At 44.3% G+C, this 16,744-nt stretch overlaps 1 protein-coding gene across 6 annotated transcripts in view; it reads left to right on the top strand.

Annotated features, from left to right (window-relative positions):
• Positions 1–16,744, top strand: part of LOC146821982 (uncharacterized) — a 441,926-nt gene that overhangs the window by 41,050 nt on the left and 384,132 nt on the right. Inside the window, exon 1 of one of the 6 annotated variants that reach the window (XM_085613074.1) lies at positions 3,096–3,199. The exons of 4 other annotated variants lie outside the window; for them this stretch is intronic. The gene's annotated coding sequence lies outside the window, so the exon portion shown is untranslated. Of the gene's footprint in view, positions 1–3,095; positions 3,200–16,744 lie in introns of those variants that run through there. One more of the 6 variants, XM_085613072.1, reaches the window with a different exon arrangement.

Below are 16,744 nucleotides of genomic sequence, written 5' to 3'. Positions count from 1 at the left end.
CTGAGGAAGAGGGAATAATAAAGACTGAGGTAGACAGGTGAGGTAGAGGGGTGCGTTGATATAAAGGAAGTGCAGAGATGTCCCACAGATGTTACTGAAGAGGAAAAGAAGTAGAGATATTGAGAAAGAAGTAAGGAACTAAAAGAAGTAAGGTGGTGAACAGAGGTAGAACGAGTGGAAGGGGAGAGAACACGTAGAAGATGAATGGCAGGGTAAAAGGAGCGATCAGGCAGGGAGTGTGAGGAGTGGGATACAGAGGCATATGTGGCAGTGAGCGTGATGTGCGGAGTACAGAGGGATATGTTGTGGCAGTGCGCACAAGGTGCGGGGTACAGAGGGATATGTTGTGGCAGTGCGCACAAGGTGCGGGGTACAGAGGGATATGTTGTGGCAGTTAGCGCAAGGTGTGGGGTACAGAGGGATATGTTGTGGCAGTTAGCGCAAGGTGCGGGGTACAGAGGGATATGTTGTGGCAGTGCGCACAAGGTGCGGGGTACAGAGGGATATGTTGTGGCAGTGCGCACAAGGTGCGGGGTACAGAGGGATATGTTGTGGCAGTTAGCGCGAGGTGTGGGGTACAGAGGGATATAAGGCAGTGAACGTGGGCAGGGCCGGCTTAAGCGCTCGTGGCGCCCAGTGCAACAATGCTTTTTGGCACCCCCAATGACCACCTCCACTACAGGTTCATCATAACCATCCTTTCACAGCGCCCCTCAAGCCATTCAGTCTCAGGTGCATTTAATTCATTTTATAGCGCCGCTCCTATCAGTGTAAGGTGTCAGAACACTTTACATTACACAGATTACATAGAGACAATCAATCATAAGTGTGTAAATCAGTGCATAGGAAATGTTAGAGAGAGGACAAGAAGGTGTAGGAGTCACAGGTCATCCGTACAGGTAGGCAGGATAGTTAAAGAGTGCTTTGTCAGGAGAATCAGAAACCTAGAATTTAAAACCTAGCACCATGGATGGGGGGGTTCTGTTTATTAATAAGAATTGATTTCTACCCAAATTAACCCATTTTGCCACATTAGGATAATGAAAAGCTGGGGGGTAATCATAACGCTCTAGCCCAGTTTGCATGCATCTTTGATAAGTTACTTGCTCACTGTTCCACATTAGGATTTTAACTCATAAAGAGTTATCAACAATATGGTCTGTCTGACAAAAGTGTGACCCACTGACCTATTTACATTACATTATACGCACTTTGTGAGCTGCACGTTCTTTGCAGCAAGCATAGTAACCCTCTGCGCTACCTTAGGATGAGTAGAAACTTCCATTACACAAAACTTCGATCTCTTCCTCTCTAAGAAGTGCATTAATCACTGCAGTCATTTAGACATTTTATTGGTGGCTGAAAATTTCTAGGAGTCCAGGAAAGAAGCAGGTGCTTTTAAAATCATCATATTAGCGCCCCCTACACGAAGCCAGCACCCGGTGCGGTGGCACCGGTCGCATCGCCATAGAGCCGGCCCTGAGCGCGGGGAGTGGGGTACAGGGGGATATGAGGCAGTGAAACACAGGGTCGGGATGTCCTGCCAGACATGATAGGGTGCATACTGGCAGATAGATATGTTATTGACACGAGTCTGTGTACGTTTTGGTGGGATCTGAAACCCGGGCTATGCTGCAACCTCAATTTTTGACTTGGGAGAATAATGCAGAACTTCATTCAGAAGACCCCTTGCTCTCAAGCTACAGAGTGTTAAAAGGAGGTCTTCGTGTCCAGACCTAACCACTCATGCTTCTGGGGCACAGCTCTAACTGGCCATTGTCATTCTGTTTGTGAAAATCAGCCACAGACAGAATGACAATGGGCGGGAGGGGCTGCGAGGAGGAGTGCGAGGTGCCCCATCAGGGAGTTGAGGCCTCTGGCAGGGAACAGCTCTGCTCCCTGCAGGGCCCGTAATTACGGACAAAAGGCGTCCGTAAAAGCATGGGTGGCCGCAGGGGGGGCAAGGAGGAGCACTCCAGGGGGGGGGCAAGCGCCCCTCCTTGACCCCCCTGCGGACACCCATGAAAATAGTTACTTACTACATCAGCAATCCCAGCATTCTGGGTGGGGCAGGTAAAATAGTTGCTTACCACATCAGCAATCCCAGAATTCTAGGTGGGGCAGGTAAAATAGTTACTTACCACATCAGCAATCCCAGAATTCTAGGTGGGGCAAGTAAAATAGTTACTTACCACATCAGCAATCCCAGAATTCTAGGTGGGGCAGGTAAAATATTTACCACGTCAGCAATCCCAGAATTCTAGGTGGGGCAGGTAAAATACTTACCACATCAACAATCCCAGGTGAGGCAAGTAAAATAGTTACTTACCACATCAGCAAACCCAGAATTCTAGGTGAGGCAAGTAAAATAGTTACTAACAGCATCAGCAATCCCAGAATTTTAGATGGGGCAGGTAACATAATTACTTACCACATCAGCAATCCCAGAATGAATTCTAGGTAGGGGAGGTAGCATAATCAATTACCACATGGACACTTTTCCACCGGAGATTTCAGCTACTTCAAGCAGCCAGAAACATGGGGGACACTTGGGGAGGAGGGAATGGGCAAGAACTTCCAATTCCCTCATTCATTTCTCAACACTCAGGAATCTTTTAGACTTTAACCTAAAACCACCTTTAATTCTGCCCCTTCAGCATTAACGGGATCCCCAGGATTGTTAACTTTTGAAGTGTGGAATTAGCAGCATTCCGCCACCGAGTAGTGTCTGATACACCGGACGGCGCAGTGTCAAATTTAATTTAATTTTTTAATAACCTTTTTAGCTGAACAAAATATCAAAAGTAAACTTTTTATAAGCAAATTTACATATTTATTTAACATTTTCATTCGATTTGGTAAATATTATCTCAAAAGCCATAAACAAACGTAAAACCTAATCAGACAACTTCAATCTCCAGCTGTGGGAAAGAACCTTTTCGATGACTAGGGGGTGAGGGGGAGGTGGTTGGGGGTGTGTGAATGTTGCCTCGCTGATCATTCAACATGCCAGAAATTCCAGGCAACGTCGCAGTCATGCAATTAGCTCACATTATTGGTCCATAACTCAACCTAATGCACACATTGAGTGATCCGGACAGACAGAAGACAGCGAGAGACCCAGAGAACAATAGCAGACAGGCAGGTGGAGCGACAGAGGGGTGAGCTCCTTACTTCACAACACCAGGTAGAACGTTCGGTTAGTCCCACGATTTCATTTTATGCACATTTTGAGGAAGAGACATGTGCGCAATTAACTAATAATTATGCATTAACATTTATGCACCACTTTATTAAGCATTTCTCACCATCGCGTCGGTAGAGCACAGCTGAGCAGATCAGCAGAAAGCTGCCAGCGCTTCCCCTGCAGTCACCATTTTCTGGGCGCTTGCACCTGCACAAGGAATATTTTCTGGCACTCTGCCTGCAGCTCCTGCCTGCGCTCTGCCTGCAGCTCCTGCCTGCGCTCTGCATGCAGCCCCTGCTGCGCTCTGCCTGCAGCTCCTGCTTGCGCTCTGCATGCAGCTCCTGCTTGTGCTCTGCATGCAGCTCCTGCCTGCACTCTGCCTGCAGCTCCTGCCTGCACTCTGCCTGCAGCTCCTGCCTGCACTCTGCCTGCAGCTCCTGCCTGCGCTCTGCCTGCAGCTCCTTTGCTCTGGTGAGGGGGCGATGGGCGCTTCACGAGATCGCACCAGCAAAAGCAGTTTCCCGGCAGTAGCCTGCAGACTGAAAAGGCACATGGGTTTGTGCTGGGCATGCGCACAACCCAGAAATGGAGTGCACTTGCCCAACCAGGGTAATGACTGCCAGTCCATGAGTACAACTTCAGCCTGGACTGAGGTAAGGAGGGATGAGCTGTGCTGGCTGTGTCACTAAAATTAATCTTGAATAAAGCATGTAATACATTGTAATTGTATTTTATATAGCGCTTACTACCCCTGACGAGGCGCTGAAGCGCTTTTTGGTGAGTACCACGCTACTTCGGAATCCAAAAAGCATTAGTGGTGGATTGGTACAGGGAATTATGAGTTAATTTGATTGGTGGACATGCGAGTCTCTTAGTTGGATTGAATAGGATAACGGAGGGCTGAAGGGGGAAGGGTCTAGAAAGTGTTATTTGTGAGATTCTAGTGGCAAGATGAGGCTTGGGATAAGTAAAGGGAGGGATGTAGGAGGGAAGAGTTTCTAGAAAGGGATTAATATAGTGTGGTTAAAACGATTAGTAGCTGGGACAATCCATCAGTAAACTGGGGGCCCCGTGAAAGGAGGGGGACCCTTGAAAGGAGGGGGACCTGGGCCAGAGCCCACTTTGCCCCTGCCTTGCCCTTCAGGAGGAGAGGGCATCTTGCTCTGGGACAGAGGACCAACCAGCCCAGACCTCAACCTAGAGCTGCTTTTCAATGGTGCGGTCTCCTGCAGCAGCTTGGATTGCGCGAGGGAGAAATAAGTGGTGGGATTGAGGAGGATGGAGCCTGGGTTACGGTTCTAAGGGAGATGTGTGATGAGAATATGTACGAGATGCTCACCTGGTCACTCATATGACAGTCTTGCATCTCCACCACGTGAAGCGGATATCCAAATGCATATATTCTGTCGCTGCTCTTGGGAGGAGCAGTAAGTGCTGCACCTAGGCACATTATGATGATGTCACCAAGCTCAGCGAAGCAATCTGTTCCAGTTCTCTGGTGCAGCTGCAAGCCCTGGGATATGCTAATGCAGGTACCATGGATTCCACTTCTGCTGGGGCTCTAGAACACTTAAACTGATAGGTTTGTTGACCCATGCTTCAAAATGTATTCAGCTCATCTACACCAGTCTAGTCTTCAAGAGGTTTGTAGATCTAGCTTGACAGCACCACTGGGCCTGTGTTACTGAAAGGGTGCACTTTCTCTGTTTGCATGGTGTGCCTGGCGCAAACAGGGAAAGTGTGCTCTATTATGAAGAAGGCGCTGCCCTCAGGGCAGCAGTGAACTTGCGCTGGCCCCAGGGAAGTGCATTCAAAAGCAATATGGAGTAGCTGTTAATAAGCTGCCCTATGTTTCTCTCTGCAGGCGGCAACCCACCTGCACTATCAAAAGGGATTAGAGATCCCCTTGCAGACGGGTGTAGTAAGTAACTGCACCCACCGGTGGAGGGCTGACTGGAGACCCCATAGGACCCCCTTCCATACCTCAAGAAGGCTCCCTCAGGGGCGCACTGAAAGTGTGCCATCTTTTTATGGCACACTTTCAATGCACCTCCTAAGGGCCTGTTTGTCTCTGTGCCCACATCGGTAATACAGCGTGGCTGCAGAAGCAAAATAATTCCTTCAACTGCATGGGGCCACGCCCCAATGCAAATGAGGGAACGCCCTCTCTTGATGGGACTGGCACTACAATAGCACCAGCGTTATCCGCATTACAGAAGGGGTCGTACACGCGTCTGCGGCCCCTTCTGTAATACCAAAGTGCCCCAGGGGCTCAAAGAACGGATGCAAGCGCCCATTGTGCCTCCGGGGCATTCTGTGTAATATAGCTCCAGGTGCCTAACCTTATGAGATCAATACAAAATGAGCTTCAAGAAGCACTACTGAGAATTGCCTTAGCTCCACCCACAAGTTGATTTTGGTAAATATATAAAACTTGATTGAAAAGCAGTTTTGGGCGTACGCTGAAAAAGAGAGCGATTGAATTGCACTTTATGCTTTGTAGGAAAGCTTATGCTTATGATGACGAGCTAATGCCATATGTCAGGGGACATGGGTATGATCTGTTTATTGCTAGAAGCTTTGATAAAGGCAGTAGGCCAGAGTTATTAATTGTGAAAAGCATATGTTAAAGCTGATCGACCTTTGAGGGTGGATTGTTATTACACTTTTAACATCTGTACAGTGCGAAATATTACTAGGTGGCCATCTTGTATTAGCGTTGTGTATTATTGTATCCTGGTGTGCCTTAACGTGGCCGCCATGGTAGAACTCTGAAACAATGATACACTATAAACATTGACATTTTAAGATGGCTGCTCGCTGCTATGCTGAATTTTGTAATTTATTTTTAGGGAGCTTCAGTTTTACGATTGTATTCTTTTAATTTACCTGGCATATGCTTCTTGAGTTTGGTAATGTGTGTTTTATTGTGAATGGGTGAATGCAAGAATGAGGCAGTGGGTGGATCAATGGATGCATGGGTATATGCATGAAGAGTTATTAAGTGTTTAACCTCACCAGTGACTGAAGATGCCCGTTCATTTATAAGCCTGGCCTATTAGCATTGCTGGTGCTTGTTCTAATGCCTTATTTGTTACATCTATGTGTATATAAGGATACTTCCGGTATACATTTTGCTTTTGGTAAAAATGTCCGTAAGAAAGGAAGGTGCACTCTGATAGGCGTCAAACAGGAAACACACTTGTAGTCCAAAAAAATGTCTTCTTTTTATTCAAGGTTGTTCAGTTAAAACCGGCACACAGCCAACACGTTTCGTTCCCTAGTCCCACGGGAATCGTCAGGGCTTACTAGGAATGTCAGAACTTTTCTGGAAAGATCACACTATTTCAATTTCGGTCTTTTGGGGTGTGCATGAACACCAATATGAGTGATTCAATTCGATCAGTCCATGTAGTTCTGGATAATAAATCAGTCACCAAAAAAATATGTTCACATCAATTCAAGCAATGGCTCCCAACAATCCAAGAGAGCAGGTTTGCATAAATTCTGAAGTAAATTCCGAAGTAAATTCCGAGAAACCATCTTAATAAAGGGAGAACGGCTTTCATGGGAGACCACAGAAGTTTAGAACAGTAATTCACAAATCTAATGGTACATGGGTGCAGATAGTGCCCACTGTCAGTATCTCAGTGGCAGCAGACAGATGCCGGGCAGCATGGTAGCTCGCGACGACCGGAGTGCTTTTGATAGTGATATGATTAGGTGCACTGGTTACTTCCGCTTTCAAGAACTTATTCTGATATATAGTTTCTGTGCTAAACAATCCACGTTTGTGCCTCGGTTTCCTTCACTTTCACCGACGGATCACAGACTTCAGGTCCATCGTGTGGCATTAATATTGAAGCAGGGCACGAGGACGTGATGACGCATGACCATGCATACTGTCCACTGATCAGCAGGGGAGTCAGACCTGGAGAGAATTACATCACTAATGGTTTTAATTGTAAGAATGAACGTAAATATAATGCTGCACTTTGAAGGAAATTGGGGCCACGCAGCGATACCACCCTTCTCAGTTACTCGCCCTTTCTCAAGGCAGCGCCAAGACACCTTCGGGTATTCGAGCGCTATAGAAAACTCAGTAGCATAACAAAACATAACAAAAGCTACAACATCAACCAAAATAACAAAATATTAAATCGCTTAATACGGTATTTCAGTAGTTTCTAGGAGACGTAAAGCAAACTGATGCTAGTATTATGAAATTCACTGACGTTGGGAGGATGAAACGCACAGTCGTCCCAGCATTCAAACTCATGACCTGGAGAGCAGTGCGTTCTACTAGTGACGGGTTAACTAACGGAGCCCTCCTTCCGGCTGTGCGCAGGACATGATATGATCTCAGAATAGCCCGTAAAGACTCCAGCAAGAGGCATTCAAATAATTAAATGTCTAAACTGAGCAGAGGTATGGGCTCAAGGAAGATAACAACTTTAAATTTAAATACCCAAATTGGAATTGGAAATATTATGCAATGTCCATGCCCTTCTTCTCGGAGACCACTTCTGGACGATAATACACAGCTACAGGTTGTGGCTACCATCTCCCGCGCATTTTAGTGTGTGTTGCTAAGTGCTTTATTTACTGTTTAAAACATTTTTTACAGAGTGCTTTATACCACACACGCATTTTTTTTAAGTGCTATGAATAACAGGTGGTAATTGTACTCAGATCACCCACCTTTGAATTAAGGCTGAGGTGGATTTGCCTGGATTCGAACTCTTGACCTGCAGGTCACGTTGTACGTGACGGATGTCTGTTTCCCAGCCCCACCTACTGGGGCTGGGAAACGGGTCAAGTTAAACACAAGAACGTGACAGAAAGAATGTAACAGCCTCTTCAGACCATCTGACCCACTACCCCTAGCACCCAGCAGATAAAGCTGTGCGTATTGTCACATGCTAATTATGACGATCCAGGAACCTGAAGTTCCGGCTGGCTGACTCAACAAGCTGGAATGTACCATGTGCGGGTGAATACTTCATGCTACCAGTGAAGCGGACTCTGTCTCCACGGTGGACCTTTCTCCTGAGAGTGAGCTTGTTTGCAGAGGGGGAGGTCTTTAAATACTCACTGCTAAATTTAATTATCTCCTTGCTGTGATAAGTGTTCATAGCTCTTGCTCACTAAAGTGCGCCATTGACAAAGCCCTTTCTGCTTCTGAGTTCAGCAAAATACGCAAGGAAGATTTATGATGGGAAATCAGATATTCTAATCACAAAACGCGAGTTTGCACCTATAAATCCATTTACTCATGCATGATCTTACAATATGGTAGGAAAATAGATCTCTCTCTGCATCAGCTAGTGGATGATGTATGGTTGAGCTTGCCATGGGAATGGTGAGTGGCCACAGACTTGTAGGTTTGCGATATACACAAACATTTCCATCGCGCATTTCATCACACTATATTGGTGGGCAAGGAATCATATTTGCTGCAAACATTTAGGAGTGCTGGTTACTGACAAAAATAAGAATAACTCTATGTACCTTGTCATCTTTTCATAAATACTAGGTTATATCTGATTTTACTAACCCGTGCCCTTGTGATCTATGATCTATCCAAACCATGATGCGCTTTTTGTTTTTTCTGTAAGTTTTGACATTTCCTCAACAGAAAAATCTTTTTCATTTTTTGAGATCTTAATGTTTTACCAGCTATAGTCTTGGTTTTTTATACATACAAATGTTATTGTTTCCTTTGGTTTGCTACTCTGTGAGCTTCTTCTTGTGTGCACTAGCCAAATTAAGAAACTTGCAATTTATTACCTAGAAGCTGTATAAGAAAGGGCTCCTAACTATAATATACTCCTGAACTTGTCAATCTCTGTATTTATTAATTTTTTGAAACTTATTTTTGGATGTAACATTTTATCAGATATGTTTTCAGGTTCATTTAAACTGAAATAAACCTATGATGAATGTTAGAGCACTAGGTGTTCATTGGGACTCTCTGTGGACCTCCGCGGAATCAACTGACGGGCTGCTGCTGCTGGAAGTGCATGTTTTACTCATCATGGCAGACTTTTATATAACATTCATGAGGAAGATATTTGTGAAGCTATAGAAAGTGTGCCTTCATTTTAGCTTCTGGGAAGGCTTTCATACTTTTCATGAGAAAAATGTTTTCTCTTAAACATGGTTCATCATATCCCAGCAAAGTGTCAGCATTTTTCAAAGAGTAAAATCACCTTATAGTTCCTAAAATGAGCATGGTACTACCAACCAATGAATTACATTGTGACTCAGTTCTTCTATCAGCCTTTCTACGTGCTTCATCTAGTGTCCTCAAAACCTACCATTCACTATAATACATTAAAATAGAACGAAAATGGTGGAGCCTTACCACCCAATAAAATCTAACACGAATGCTTTGTGGAATCTTCCACCTAAATAGTCCCATGAAAAAAACACCTTTTAACTAATTTGTAAATTTCACCCCAAATTTCAAGAATCTGATTTATGACAGCAATTTTCTCTAATGGGACGCTTACTTCAAGTTTTTTTTATTGACTGGGGTGGAGTTGGGCATTTGGTTTGCCTGAAGACCCTCTAACTCCACCCCCTTTCATTAAGTACCTGGCAGTGTCCTTCCCCTAGTATAATATTGCTTAATTGTGTATGGTTGGTTCAGAAGAGTATGTTTACTGAGGAAACTATGGTAAACAACTAGGACCTTATTTCACTCTGTTACTTGTTTTGCCATGGTTCTGTATTTTCCATGCAAAGTCACCAAAGTTGTGGCAAAGGCAGTAATGGTGACCAGACTGGGTTTCTAAAATAAAATGTATCTCTGCCTGCCACAATGGTAAAGCGAGTTCTTCTCATATTATGCTGCAGCCCAGGTGGAAATGATAGGAATGGGAGGAATGAAGCAATGTATCTAGCCCCCGTATTTTTTCTTCTTGAATGAGAGGCCTGCTTATTCCCATTGCTCGATATCCGGATAAGCCGCAGACCATTCGTGCAACGCTCGTTTCTGGGAGACTTAGTGATGACATGCACAATTCTGCATGAGTGAGAAAACCACACATGCGCACTCACGCACAAGCACATGCTCACACTCTCACTCACATACATCACTCTCCGCTCAAGATAAGACCAGCAAAATACTGGTCTTTATCCAGGCAGTGTGTGCTCTTTCCAACATTTTTATGCCAAAGTGCATCACCAACAATGAAGGTCGGGCATGGAATATGCCTCCAACTGAAAGACGCTGGCGGAAAGGATCCTAGTGACGTTAGCCGCTGCCACAACTTCCCCACCAATGGCACACATTCTGCCCCTGCTATAACCCTTGGAGCTTCCCTACCAGAACAAGTCTTATTTTAACGCTTCCCCTCAAAAGTGGAGAGCAGGCGTGGAAATGGGCCCAAATTTATTGGAAGACAAGATAATTTACTATAGTAACTCCAGTCTTTGTGAGTTCTTGTCCTGTAGTGACTACAAGCTGGGAGACTGAAAATATATGTATGTCAGTGCGCATTCGTGCAAATCATTTGCACACTGAGTAGATGTGTGAAGGCACTGAAAGTCAGGTAGCTTCAACATACAGAACACCGGAAGTTGCCTTTTGATCATCTATGAAATAAATAATAGAAGGAGTTTCAGGGTCCTAGGATATGGTTAGTTAAGGTCAATGTTCAGTTACATTATTGTTCTCCTTTATCTTCCAAAGGTTGGTGAATGGAGTCTCGCGCCACAGCAGTTGCAAAGACAATGTGTGAAAATGGCGGCTACGAATCTATAGAACGTGAAACAGGTTTTTTAGGAGCTTTTGAAGAATGCAATGTTGCAGCATAGTTTCTGCAGCAGAAATATACCATAGGATTTGCTATTAATTTGTGGGCCACCATATACCTTTTGGAGGCAAAGAGGCACATTTTTATGCCACTGGTGGAATCCCACGGATTTGAAATGCTATGCCATCTCACTAATAGCCTTATAGCTTATGTGTCTGGTTAAATATCAGAAAACATACACAGTGTGCAAGAAGCTATGATAACCGTAAAAATTAGCATTCTAGACACTAAGTGCATCAGAATGTATTGTATTGTATTTATATAGCGCTTACTACCCCTGACGAGGCGTCGAAGCGCTTTTTCGGCGAGTATCGCGCTACACTGGGACCCATAGAGGATTAGTGTTGAATTAGTATAGTGAAACATGCAAGTAAATTTTAAGTCGTGGATAGGTTAATCAGTTATTTGGATTCCGAAGGATAGAAGAGGGGGAAAAAAAGGTTTGTATGTATATAGCGCTTGTTACCCCTGATGGGGTGTTGGAGCATGCTACTCCGGAAACCCATACGGCCCGGCGCGAGATTTACACCATCTCCCCCGGTTTTTCAAGGACCAGCGCAAGCTCACTGGATGCCGCTGGAACCGCGACGCTTTCCAAGGCTCGGACCCCTCTCTCGGGGCGAACCCATTCCAGGGCGCCCTGCCCTTCACAAAGAAAAGAGAACTCTCCCCGGGGCTCCCGACGGCTTCTCCGGGATCTTTTGCGTTACCGCACTGAACGCCACGAGGGCGCCTGTCTCCGCCACTCCGGGTTTGGGGATCTGACCCAGACTCCCTTTCGATCGGCCGAGGGCAACGGAGGCCATCACCCGTCCCTTCCGAACGGCGCTTGCCCATCTCTTAGGTCCGACTGACCCATGTTCCACTGCTGTTCACATGGAACCCTTCTGCACTTCGGCCTTCAAAGTTCTCATTTGAATATTTGTAGAATGTATATGCCCAAAAAAATGTTCATCTGAATTCGTATGCCCTGGACTATGGCGATTGGAAATTATGTTCTGTGCCAATGGACCTCCATGGTTCAACCTCTGCCTGGTAATAGTGCCAGTATGTATGTCTATAAGACCCATTATTAATAATTTAATAAAGTGCTCATCAGATTGCCATTCCACAGAATGCATGTGCATCAGCAGCCGGGAAACAGACTCCCTGTCCATGACTTACTGCGATATGCTGTCCTTCAGTTGACGATCAATTAATTGACAAAGAAATGCAAATCTATTTGTTTTTGCCAATCAGCAACTTTGGATGGAATTTCTTAGAAGCGATTCACGAGAAAGAGAGTGGGGACCCACTGGAGGTTAGACAATAGAATGCCTTACCACCAATGTTGTGCCATAGAGTGCGTTTGTCGGTTACTGCGCATGAGCAAGCCTAGCTGCCAATTACTTTACCATAGATTGATTGCATAAGTAACTGTCCTACAGGTACTTACGCGTCATATACTCTTGCGTTCCTGCCATTTAGCGGTCCAGGTGCATATTTAACCTTGTTGCTCATAGTAGTTTAAAAGGTGCCTTTTATTACAGCACCTATCACGTGGAAACTCAAGGGTCTTAAAAAGTAGGGGGGTGCAGAATTATAATTTTGCACATAAAATTGTTTGCATGCCTCTCCTGTACGTTGTTTCGTTGTAAATTTTGTGCACATCGAGAAATTCACCATGGGTAAAGATTTTGTTACAAGTGTTCTTTTTATTTTTGTTGCAAAAAGTGTTCCAATAATTCTTTTAGAGTAATTATTGGTCATATTTTAAGACAAAGTAGGAATGTGATAAACATCACACATATACCCATTGCCCAAAAAATAAAAAGTACATAAAACATTAAAATGAAAAAAAAAAAACTACTTTGGGATCTTTTCTTTTAACTTTACGTTAGGACAGAAGTGTACTTGAGATATAAGTGGAGACCAGCTCTGCCTTTCACTAGAGTACTCAGCAGCTACAATCTACTTTGTAATTTGTTTTGATTGATCCGTTTATAGATAAGTTAACTAGTCACTTCCAAAACTTCTGTTAGATTTTATCTACCCTACATCTAGGTATGATGTTCTTTATGCTCCAAAACATTGAACCGGTTGTTTTTGTGGTTTGATTTTCAGTAAATTGGGCTGTGACAGGATTATTATTTACAAAACAAAGCCAACCTGTAAGTGACCCAGCAGCCAGGCGTAGCACTGCTTTGCCATTTCCTTTCCTGTTATGTAACACTATATGTTTTGTGTGCAGCTGTGGAGGCGTAAACTGGAGCTCTTAAAGGCGAGCAGGTTTCACAAATGCCCACTCTTTCCGCAAAAAGGCTCCTTACAAAGATTGTTGAAATTACACACTAGCAGAAGTTCAAAGTATACAGTATCCAGGCCACAACTTAGATGAGGGCTGGCTACACTTGAAGTAATTTTGCTACTTCTCTAACGGGAACAGTGAGACCCATTTAAAACAAGCATTTGCAATGCAATTTTTGTGTGGTTCCTACTGATCGGTAGGATCTGCGCATTGTTTTGACAACGTAAACTAGGGGCTTGGTGCCAAGACTGATTCCAGACACCCCCTTAGGATATGTTGGCCTATAGACGTGCTAGCTCACAGTGCCACCGGAGCCCCCCCCAACCTACCAGGGAGCAAATGGTTTTGTGGCAACCACTGAACATGACAAACCTGACCCCTCAGGGATCGTGAAACAGTACAGAACCTTTCACTTAGTCATTCGTGCTTACTTGTTCTTGGAGAAATATACAGAGAATACACAGTGGGACGTTTTTAATAATATTTATTGAACCAACGTTATTCTTGCAAAAACAATACGTGTGCTTCATTGATTAGAAGACCGAAGCAGATAAACGTGATTACAAGCACCAAAAGCATAAATAGTAGAAATAGTTCTACCATAGTCCTAAAACAAGGTATATATGCAGGCATATAAACAAGGCAGTAATCTGGCGTACTCCTACTATGCGGACCCTACTCTAAGTGTACCTAGAGTGTATGGAGCCAAGAATCCCCTACCAAGGGGTGATCCAACCCCATTACCTGATAGGATAGAGTGAAGGACCCCGTCTTGGTCACAAACTAGACCCCCCCCCTTCTCGAGATGTCAGACCGCTGCATGGTGATTTCTCAGCATGCAAGGACCCTCGGTGTCAGCAAAAGTTCCTCCTCTACTAATCTATCGGGATGTTCATCTTTTATAATAGAAAGCAGCCATGCGATGTATGCATACATTAGTGATCTAATGGATATGCAGATAGCCCTGTCGCCCCATGGGTGAAGGTAGTGATGTCATTTGTACGTAGTTGGAAACAAGCCCTTTGTTCATGATGTTCAGGGTGTTGTGATAAAGTTGTGCGAAGCTAGATGTAACAACAAGTTTCGTTTCAGAGAAACAAATCCATCATTGTGCAAAAGGTCACAGCTGGAAATGTTATTTGTGAGGACAATGTAAGAAATAAGCAGCTTTGTTTAACCCTGGGAGTAGGACTACGCTACGCTCGTGTAGTTTGTGTAGTTTGCGCAACTACGTGCTACGCGAATTGCACATAGCACAGTGCAAATACGTGTAGCATAGCAGGCATTACTTGCTTGCTCGCGGTCCTCAACATCAATTTGGCGACCGCGAGCGAGCAAAATGACATCCCGGTGAGACTTTTTCCTCGTTCGCGATCAGCATCAAGTTGCCGATCGTGAGCGTGGAAAATAAACCTCCCGGCGAGATTCTCAATGCGGGAAGGTCAGGTTTCTCATTGCGAGTGGTCATGTATGCTCGCGACCGCTCGCGATGAGAAACTACCAGTCCGCGTTGAGAAAACTGCAGCTCGAGTACAAATCTACTCGAGGAGCAGAAAACGACCGCTTGCACTGTGCAAGATGTCATTTGCAATGATTGCACAGTGCCGGATGCTTGTCCGCACTGTGCAGTCAGTGCAAACAGCATTTACCCTACCGCACTACGCAGCTCGCGTAGCTTGCGAAGTGCACTTCGCGTAGCTATGCGTAGCGCTACTACGCAAACTACGCCCAGGGTTAGCTTCGTTATATGGGCCTAATTCGGGAATATAAGACAATAGGGCTCACATTTGCAAGAGTTTGAGCTATTGGCATTGTAAATGCTAATGCCTTTTATTTATGTGTTTTGAAAACCTACAAGCGGTGCGTGAACACCGCTTGTAGGTTTTCTAAAGACATAAATAAAAGGCATTACCACGATGATAAATACAATATCTCAATGACACACCGTAGAACCCCCATGAATGTAAAGGAGCTCCTCTGATTCCAAACACACAAGCCTCCAACTAAGCATGAAGTATACGTGCCCTTGTGGAATGCCTACCAAGATTGCACTTATCTTTAACAGCAACCAAGTACAAGTGAGTTAGCGGCCAAATGTGTCCGCATCGACATCGGCAATCATCGAAAAAGAAAGAGGACAGAAAAAGCAGATGTAAACACGGAGCTGTAAATGAAAGCACAACCATCATAATGGACCGGTTTAACAAATTGCTGTTGAGCAACTTCAGAAGAAAGTAAAGGAAATTTGGCAGTGTCAGTGCAAACAATGCCCTTTGCACCGGAAGTGAGAACAGTGATTGCCAAAACGATTGCAGCCACTTCATCCCCACCTTGTACCTTTGTGGCACTCGCGCTATAGCTGGGAAAATTTGAAAGCTAAAGCTCGGGTGCTGTGATTGCTTGAAAAGTAAAGAAATAGATTTTGTTTTCTTTTCTATTTTGCTACTTTTGAACCCATCGCGGCACCTGCGCTCTAGCTTAAGATGTTCAAAACCTAAGCACGGGTACTGCAATTGTAAGAAAAGTAAGCAAATAGAAAAAAATGGTAGCCCCTTGCTTTTTTTTTCTATTTGTTTACTTTTGTTGTAATGGTGGCACCAGAGGCTTCGGCTTTGAACATCTTAAGCTATAGCGCGGGTGCGAGCAATTGCTACAAAAGTAAAGAAATAGAAAAAAAATCACAAATATTATGGGAAATCAATCCTAAGGTAGACATTTGTTTGTTCGGTTCTGATGTTGAATGCTTAATTGCAATGCAGGTAAGTCAAAGTTTATAATGGAAGATAAGTTGTCCCAAGTTAGGCACTTATTTGCTACTCAGATAAAGTGTCAAGTGTTCAATCAGGTGAATACAAGTTGGCAGAAGTGACAAAAAAAGGATGCAAAGGAAGCAAGGAAGGCCATGAAGGCAAGATAAGGGGAACAATGAATCCAAATTTTAAGCATCGTTCCCAGTGAAGTGCTATGTGCTCAGTGTGTAAGAACCGATATCCTAATGAAACCAACAATTGATCAAGATTATAAATGAACACTAACTAAAAATGAGAATTCATCATGTCCGTCAAAGTGCACTGTGCTTGATTGTTATACATGTGGACCAGGAACACTAGACGGGCTGCTATAAAAACAAATTCTAGAAGGGGGGACAAAGGTGGGGAGGGTTGTTGATGGTGTGAGAAGGTGGGAATCGAGAGATGCATATCAAGGCATATATCAGAGTCCATTAATCATCATCCATTTTTGAATTACAAAAGTACATGGAGTTATGCATTCGTGTTGTGCCCCCAAAGGGCCTCTGTGCCCAGTATCATAATCAATTTAGATTCTTCTCTTCTCAGTTCTTTCTCTCTATCACCTTCCCGTGGGTGAGTTTTAACATGCTCGATCCCATAGTACTTAAAGCCTGCCAAAGATCGCTCATGATATTGTTCAAAGTGGCAGGCCATG

The sequence above is a fragment of the Triturus cristatus genome, chromosome 6, assembly GCF_964204655.1.
Source record: "Triturus cristatus chromosome 6, aTriCri1.1, whole genome shotgun sequence".
In the NCBI taxonomy this organism is placed as follows: Eukaryota; Metazoa; Chordata; class Amphibia; order Caudata; family Salamandridae; genus Triturus; species Triturus cristatus.
Note: the sequence above shows the minus strand (reverse complement) of the source record. Positions and strands in the feature narration are given on the sequence as shown.